The following is an 8,471-nucleotide window of genomic DNA, read 5'->3' as shown; positions in this document are numbered from 1 at the left end:
CATATACAAATATACACACATATACATATCTATACCCATACATTACACACACACATATACATACATGCATGCATGCACACACACGATGCATGCACGCATATATATACACACATACATATACTCACACATACATAAACAAATACACACATATACACACATGCATGCACACACACACACACACATGCACACGAACATGCACACACACATACAAATTCCTGCCCTCGTGGCATTGGCCACATTTCCAGAGCCTGGGACTCACATGAGGCCTGTGGAACCTGTGTTAGACAGTATACACAGAGAACATTTCTGTCAGTATAAATGGATGCACCATTTCAAAAGAAGACAGTGCGGGCCATCAGGAAGGTTTGCTGTGGTTGCAAACTCATGTTAGGGCAGCCCTGAGAGGAAACCTGAATTCTTTTATTTATCCATGGCCTTTAATGCTTAGAGCGCTTGGTGTGCTGTGAAGAACTGTGTTTGTTCCCAAGTTCATACCTCGGCTAGGTACATCCCCCAGGGCTGTATGCCTCTGCTCACTGAAGCAGGAGCCTGGAGAATAATTTTACCCGAGGATGATTGGTGTAACTTACTGTTCACAAGGGTGCCATTGATGTTTTAAGGGTAAAGAGTGTTGAGAAGCTATGAATAAAGCATAAGCTTTTCAGACACCGTGACAATAGATGGCACACGGGCTCTGCAGCTCAGGTAAACAAGGCCAGAGCCGTTAGTCCTGCTGGCGTGTCTTTACAGGTCTAACAGGTCCACCGGGTCCACCGGGTCTTCTCTCAGCTCTCCTCTTCCTCGCGCTCTCCCGCTAACCCGGTCTTGCTTTGTCTCTGAAGAGAGCACAGTCTTCCCACATGGCCCACCCAGGCCGATGTCTTTACTTTCCGTCCGGCACACAACCCCTCCTAGGTTCAGGACAAGATTGCACCCCCATTTCTGTGACTTGAGACTGAGCTCATGGGATGAGTCCTGGTAGTCAGCAGAAACATTCTCTACTCTTCACTGCAGCGTCTAATCGCTGATGTGAGACGTCTCTTTCTGGTTCCACAAACACTCGAGATGACCTGTGTTCCACCATCCAGGATCCCTGAGTGGCCACCGCGTGGATGACTCTGGCAGGAACAAACCTGTATTATTTTTGAGAATCGCTACTTGGGGACTTTATTTTCCCAGCATCCTCTAGTCAATCAGCCCAGTCATGTGTTTCTCTGCCTATGACACCTCAGCCTGCTGTGTTTATTGGGGCTGAGGTGCTGAGATGAGAGGGGATTTCGGTGGCTTCACCATTTTGATTGGGAAGGCAAATCAAAAGTTTTTGTATTTGTACCAATCACTAAACTTGGATGCTGACATGACTAATCTTTTTTTTTTTTCTATTCTTTTTTTTTTTTTTTTTGGAGCTGGGTACCGAACCCAGGGCCTTGTGCTTGCTAGGCAAGCGCTCTACCACTGAGCCAAATCCCCAACCCCATGACTAATCTTTTAAATAGATTTTTGTTCCTGATACTTGAAGGAGCCCTTTGCCTGCTGAGGGAAATATGTCTTCCCCAAACTGGTTAAGTGCAGGCCTCCCTCATGGTTCCCTGGGAAACAATCTCAAGGTAGACAGCATCTTTGGAAAATAGACTCATGGGGATCAGTGATGTCAAGGCGGAACAGGAAGTATTACAGTCCCAGGCCTCTGCTGCAACCACTCATGTCTGTGGAAGCAGACACGGTCAATACATAAGGGAGGACTATAGCTGTATCTGATACAATTCCATGTAATGGACAATACAAATACGAATTTCATTATATTCTATGTCACAAAATATGATTCTTCTGGCTTTCCTCCATCATTTAATAATTTAAAATTCTTTAAAAAACAAAAACCCGGGGCTGGGGATTTAGCTCAGTGGTAGAGCGCTTACCTAGGAAGCGCAAGGCCCTGGGTTCGGTCCCCAGCTCCAAAAAAAAGAACCAAAAAAACAAAACAAAACAAAACAAAACAAAACAAAACAAAAAAAACAAAAACAAAAACAAAAACAAAAACAAAAACAAAAACAAAAACAAAAACCCTTGTGTGACTGATAACACAGCAGCAGCCCAGATTTGGCCCACAGGGCATGCTGGTTAGAATCCTGACTAGGAGTCCATTCACAGCCCTCAGGAGTTTGGCAAGGGAAGCTGAGAGCTGGTTACAAGAAGAAATCTATCGAAAGGTGATGAAGGCTTGTAGGTAGTTCAGCGGAAGCCATGGGGATCCCAGGTGGTGTGGGGCTGAGACTGAATGGAAGTGGGCATGACTGTGCCCACTCGCTGTGTAAGGGGATGACTGGAAAGGAGCCATCCCTCCAGTAAGACTGCTCTGCTTCTAATTGCATCTAGAAGGACCTGGAGCCCAGCCAGCAGGATGTCTCCACACTTGGACTGTTTTTTCCCCAGAGGCTGTCATTTCCAAGGTGTGTGGCCTCAGGAAAATCACCTCTGGTCAATGTTCTTGTTTGCATCAGTTGACAGAATATTTCCTTAATTAATGGTGGAGCCACCGAAATCCCCTCTAATCTCAGCACCTCAGCCCTCCATCCCCCATCCCCTCCAGTGTTCTGCTTGTGTGGGGATTGCCTTCCAGCACATGCTTCTTGTAAAGCTTCTCCTCTGCTTTCACAAACCACACACTTTAAAGCCTTGGTAAGGGCTGGAGGAGAGGGAGATCCTTGTGATGAGGGCTCTGTACCTTGATCATGGTGCACACAGGAGCCCATGTGTTAGTTACTCTCTTGTTGCTGTGATCTAACACCCTGGCAAAAACAACTCTAAGGGGGAAGTGAGAGTTTTTTTGGTTGTTTGTTTTTTTGGTTGTTTTGGTTTGGTTTGGTTTGGGCTTATCAGTACTATGGGATACAGTTCATCATGGCCAGCAAGGTGTGGCTGCAAGAGCAGGAGGCTAGATTGTCACCTCTGCACACAACACCACTACCTGGTTATAATGCTGTAACTATAGTTTTACCGTGGGGGAAAGTAGATAAAGAGCACAGGAATTTTCTATGGAACATTTCTTACAAATGAACGTGAATCCATGATAATCTCAAAAGGTTTAGTTGACTAGAACACATACCTTGGAGCAGTGAGCTTGTTTAACAGGTAAATATGTTTGTCACCAAGCCTGAAGTCTTGAATTTGATCCCCAGGATTCATATGCTGAGAGGAGAGAAACAATCCCGACAAAACCCTGACCTCCACATGTGTATGTACAAATGTATGCATACACACACACATACACATATACACATACACACACATACACACACATATACACATAATATACACACATACACACACATACATATACACACATACACACATACACACATACATATACACACAAACACACATACACACATACATATACATACACACATATACACACATACATATACACACATACACACATACACACATACATACAAACACACACACATACACACATATACACACGTACACACACATACACACACATATACACACACATATACACATACATATACATACATATACATATACACACATACATACAAACACACACATACACACATACATACAAACACACACATACACACATATACATACATACACACATACACATACATACAAACACACACATACACACATATACACACGTACACACACATACACACATATACATACACATACACACATACATATACATATACACACATACATACAAACACACACATACATACAAACACACACATACACACATATACATACATACACACACATACATACACACATACACAACACACATACATACACACATACACACATACACACTTATACGTACACACTTACACATACATACATAAACATACACACACATACATACAAACACACACCCACTCACACATACACACACATACACACACATACGGGGAGGGAGAGAGAGAGAGAGAGAGAGAGAGAGTCAGTCAGAGTTTTAGGGTTTTCATTGCTATGAAGAGACACCATGACCAAGACAACTCTTATAAAGGGCAACATTTAATTGAGGCTGGCTTATAGGATCAGAGGTTCAGTCCATTATCATCAAGGCGGGAGCATGGCAGCAACAGGCAGGCACGGTTCAGGAGGAGCTGAGAGTTCTACATCTTCATCCAAAGGAAGCCAGAAGCAGACTGCCTTTCAGGAGGCTAGGAGGAGAATCTCAAAGCCTACCCCTACAGTGACATAATTCCTCCAACAAGGCCACACCTCCTAATAGTGACAGTCCCTGGGCCAGGCATATTCAAACCAACACACACACACACACACACACACACACACACACACACACACACACACACACACACACGTCTTGACCTTTAGTCCCCACTGAACAAGTTAACCTAATCTCTATGGATTCTTTAAACGACTTTCTCTACTTTTATCTACTATAAACATAGCTCAATCTGGGCTGGAAAAAGCAAAAGTAGAATAATCAAGAGAGATGCTAGACTCCAGAAGGGATGGCTCAGCAGGTAAAGTGCTCATTGTACTTTCTGAATCTGGTTCAGAACCCAGAACTGAGCACAATAGCACCTGCCTATAACCCAGCCACAGGGGATGGGTAGGTGGTGGACACAGAAGGATCCTAGAAGGAGGGGGAGCCTCAGTGGCTGACAGCCTAGCTGAAACAGCAAGCCCCAGGGTTCAGTGAGAGACCCTGTCTCAGACATAAAGTGCAGGGCAATAGAGAAAGACACCAGATATCAACTTCTGGCTTCTTCTCTCTCTCTCTCTCTCTCTCTCTCTCTCTCTCTCTCTCTCTTACACACACACACACACACACACACACACACACACACACACACACACGAGAGGGGGAGGGGCAAGGGGAGAGGGGGAGGGGGAGAGGGAGACGGAGACAGAGACAGAGAGGCAGGCAGGCAGGCAGGCAGGCAGACAGACAGACAGACAGACAGACAGAGAGCCATAATCCAGTTACATAGCCTGTTCACTCCAAATACGGTCTTGGGAACGGTGTTCCTCAGACTCCTGTTTCAGAGGAGACTTGCCTGGTGTTCCTCAAACAAGGGCCCTGTGGTCGGGCAAGTTTAGGAATCTGTCTACAGTTCTCAGTAGGTTGTCTCCCCTTGAAGATTTGCACAGTGCATAGAGTTGAAAGGTTCAGACAATCCCTGCAATAAACACCTTTAACTTTGTTTAAATGGGCATTTTGCTACGTCTTTTCAGTGCCTATCAGGTGTTTGGAGGAACGAGCCTCTGCTGCAAGCTAGCGACACAAGACACACGTGCTACACAGACAGTGCCTTTCTAGTCTCCTCAGCTGAAGTTGAAGTTCAGCCCATCTTCCCCGTGCTATTCTGGATGGGTTGGAGGCCTAAGCATCCCCAGAGAGGGAACTAGTATTAGCTTGATTTATGTTGTGGAGTTAATGAGCCATCAAGTGTTATTATGAGATAAATGAGGAGGGAGAAGGGGACTCCTGAGGGGGCACTTTCCTGAGGAGAGACGGGGCTCTGGAAATGTACTCAGAGGTAGCTCCGGAAAGGTCGCCATGAGGAGGGTTATTTGAAACCCCAGTGCCCCGTGGATGCTGAGGTGTTTTTTTTTCCCCCAGGCATGAGAAGGCAGGGGGAAACCTATGTGACATAGTGCCACTACCAGAACCCAGGCATTGGCTGCTCCCCTCGCCCTTGCTTTTAGCCTGTTCCAGTGAGCAGCAGCAGAACAATCCTTTGTACATCCTGTCTTTCTGCTTTCCACGTTGCCCTTCCCCGACCTTTACGGTTCGTCTACTCCCCAAATCAGGACAAAGGGGATATAATCCTGAATTTTTTTTGGTTCTTTTTTTTTTTTTTTTTCAGAGCTGGGGACCGAACCCAGGGCCTTGCGCTTCCTAGGTAAGCGCTCTACCACTGAGCCAAATCCCCAACCCCATAATCCTGAATTTTTAACCTGGTGGTAGAGGAGGCTGGCTGGTGCCTGAAACCAGTTCTGCATCAGCGGTTACTCCGAAACCGCTCCGAAAGATGAGCATTGTTTCTCATCATATAGATGAGAAAGGGGGTGGAGTGGGGGCTTGAGCACCGTACGCATCTGAGATTTAGAACTCAAGTCGACCTTACTCAAAAGCTTGGCTTGGTGGCAGCGGTTGACTCCACCCACCCTGCTGAGTGACAGGTTCTACATTCAGCCCACAGCCACCTCCCACGTGACCTCTGTCCAGCCCAGCAAGAGACCAGCATCTGTGCCTCTTCTCAGTGAGATCTTTCCGAAGCGGTTGTTGCCACTTAACTTCCCTGAGATCAGCAAAGAATTCCTGGGTCTCTGTTAGTCCTCAAGACGCGTGGTGTACGCTTGATTTGAGCTTCACAATCTCCCAGAATGGTGAGTTGTGAAGAGGGATTTAAATTAAAACCTTAACAAAATAAATAAATAAAGAAAGAAAGAAAGAAAGAAAGAAAGAAAGAAAGAAAGAAAGAAAGAAAGCACAAGGGTATAAAGATGACATTATCTTATATTTTTAAACCAATTTTACCTCTCCATGATGTATTGAAATTTTTGGTTTTCTGCTTCGTATTTTGTTTTACACGAAAAGTATATACAGTAAATAAATAAGCAGTAGTCTTTCCGCAGCAGTTAAGCTTAATGAAGAAAGCTGTTGGAGGCCACTGGGGAAGGAGCCTTCTCTTGTGGTCAGCTTTGGATGTCACTGGTAAATTTAGAAAGGGAAGCATCACAATTGTTCTCTTAAAACTTAAATTACTGATGGTGGCGCATGCCTTTAATCCCAATACTTGGTATGCAGAGGCAGGTGGATCTCTCTGAGTTTGAGCCCAGCCTGGTCTACACTACATAGTATCCCAGGCTAGCCAGGGAATACAAGACTGTAGTTTAATTACTGTATGAAAAGGTGGGGATATCAGGGGTTTTACTGAGGCCTACTGATAGAAAACTGCTTTCTCCTATCAAGACAGTGACACCTACCTCAGGGCACTCCGATCTGTCCTAAAGATTAAAACATCACATGCCATCGTCTCCTCCCTTAAGAGTTACCTGCTGTATGTCTCAGCAGGTAAAGGACTTGCCACCAAGCCTGGTGACCTGAGTCCCATCCTTAGAATCCCCGAGGTGGAAGGAGAAAGCAGACTCCCCACAGGATGTGCTGTGACTTCCACATGGGCTCAGCACACAATGAATGAATGAATGAATGCTTTAAAAAAAAAAGATTTTGAACCAGAGGATGACTCAGTGGGATGCCAAACCTGACAGCCTGGGTTTGATCGAAGGACCCACCACGTGGAAGGAGGGAACCAACTCCCACATTTTTTTTCCTCTGACCTCCACACCCAAGCTGTAGTTCATGTACACATGTCCTCCCCCCCCCACATATATAAATATACAGGAAGAGTAAGTTTACAAAATATATAAAAATAATGTGGATGGGGCTAGAGGGGCTAAAGAGATGATTCAACTATTAAAAGCACTTGCTGCTCTTCTAGAGGACCTGAGTTCGAGTCCCAGAACCCACACAGAGGATGTCCCTCTGTAATAGTCCCAGGGCATCTAAGGAGCCTCTTCTGGCCTCCAAAGGCACCAAGCATGCATGTGGTCCACAGGCATATGCTGACAAGTTACACACACACACACACACACACACACACACACACACACACACTCTTTCAAGAAAATTAAAAATTAAAAGCTTAAAAATATTAAGAGTTAACCACCTAGCCAGGAGACCTCCCCACAGAAAATCCGATTTACCTGAAGATATGCTAACAGCTGAGAGGAGCAATCATTCCCTTAATGAGAAGTGTGCTGATCTTTCTCAGGGCTCCTGGAGTGCAGTCCCCAACAGAGCTTCTCCGCAGCACGGTGCAGCCTGCCCACCCACTGCGCTGTGACTCAAAGTATAGTTTTCCCCTTTCCTTCTTTCTATCTCTGTTCTTCCAGATGCTGAGCGAAGCCTGGGCATGCCTTTCTGGACACTCGGGGCTTTCTCCATGCCTGCCTACTTTAAACTGGTTTTCTCTCCCTCCTCTCTCCCTCCCTCCTCCCAACAGCTATTGAAATTCTCAGTCCTGTTGTTCTCCCCTTCAGCTCTAATAAAATTACCCTCGAGCTTCGTTCTGACTTGGTTCCTAAGTTCACTAACAAGATGAGGAATCCAAAAGAGAAACCCTGGAGACGACACTACCTCCACTCCATCTGCCCTGAAGGCCTCCTCCCTGCCCAATCTCCTCCCACCAGCAGGGGAAATGCTATTAATGGATTGCATGGTCATTAAAAATGATCATCTTTCTGCAAGTCCAAGCGGGTTAGTATGAGTACATGGATATGGGAGGGGCTCCGGAGGCCATGCCCCTTCCGGAAGCGCTATTGCCAGCTCTCCACCACTGGGGGTGAGAGTGGGGTTGGGGGTGACTTTCTTCAGTGGTGGAGTGACTGGCCAGCTGCCGAAA

The 8,471-nt window shown here is 45.7% G+C and overlaps 1 long non-coding RNA gene across 1 annotated transcript; it reads right to left on the bottom strand.

Moving 5' to 3' along the window:
* Positions 1–398: 398 nt before the first annotated feature.
* LOC147994777 (uncharacterized) lies at positions 399–8,249 on the bottom strand. Its single transcript, XR_015687215.1, has 4 exons — positions 7,774–8,249; positions 6,545–6,718; positions 3,104–3,186; positions 399–1,118 (listed from the first exon to the last, which is right to left on the bottom strand). It is a non-coding gene; the product is annotated as an uncharacterized LOC147994777 (long non-coding RNA).
* Between the last annotated feature and the right edge of the window lie 222 nt (positions 8,250–8,471).

The sequence above is a fragment of the Rattus norvegicus genome, chromosome 4 (genome assembly GCF_021556685.1).
Source record: "Rattus norvegicus strain SHRSP/BbbUtx chromosome 4, alternate assembly SHRSP_T2T, whole genome shotgun sequence".
NCBI classification, from domain to species: Eukaryota; Metazoa; Chordata; class Mammalia; order Rodentia; family Muridae; genus Rattus; species Rattus norvegicus.
The sequence above is the reverse complement of the archived record's forward strand: the minus strand, read 5'-3'. Positions and strand labels throughout refer to the sequence as shown.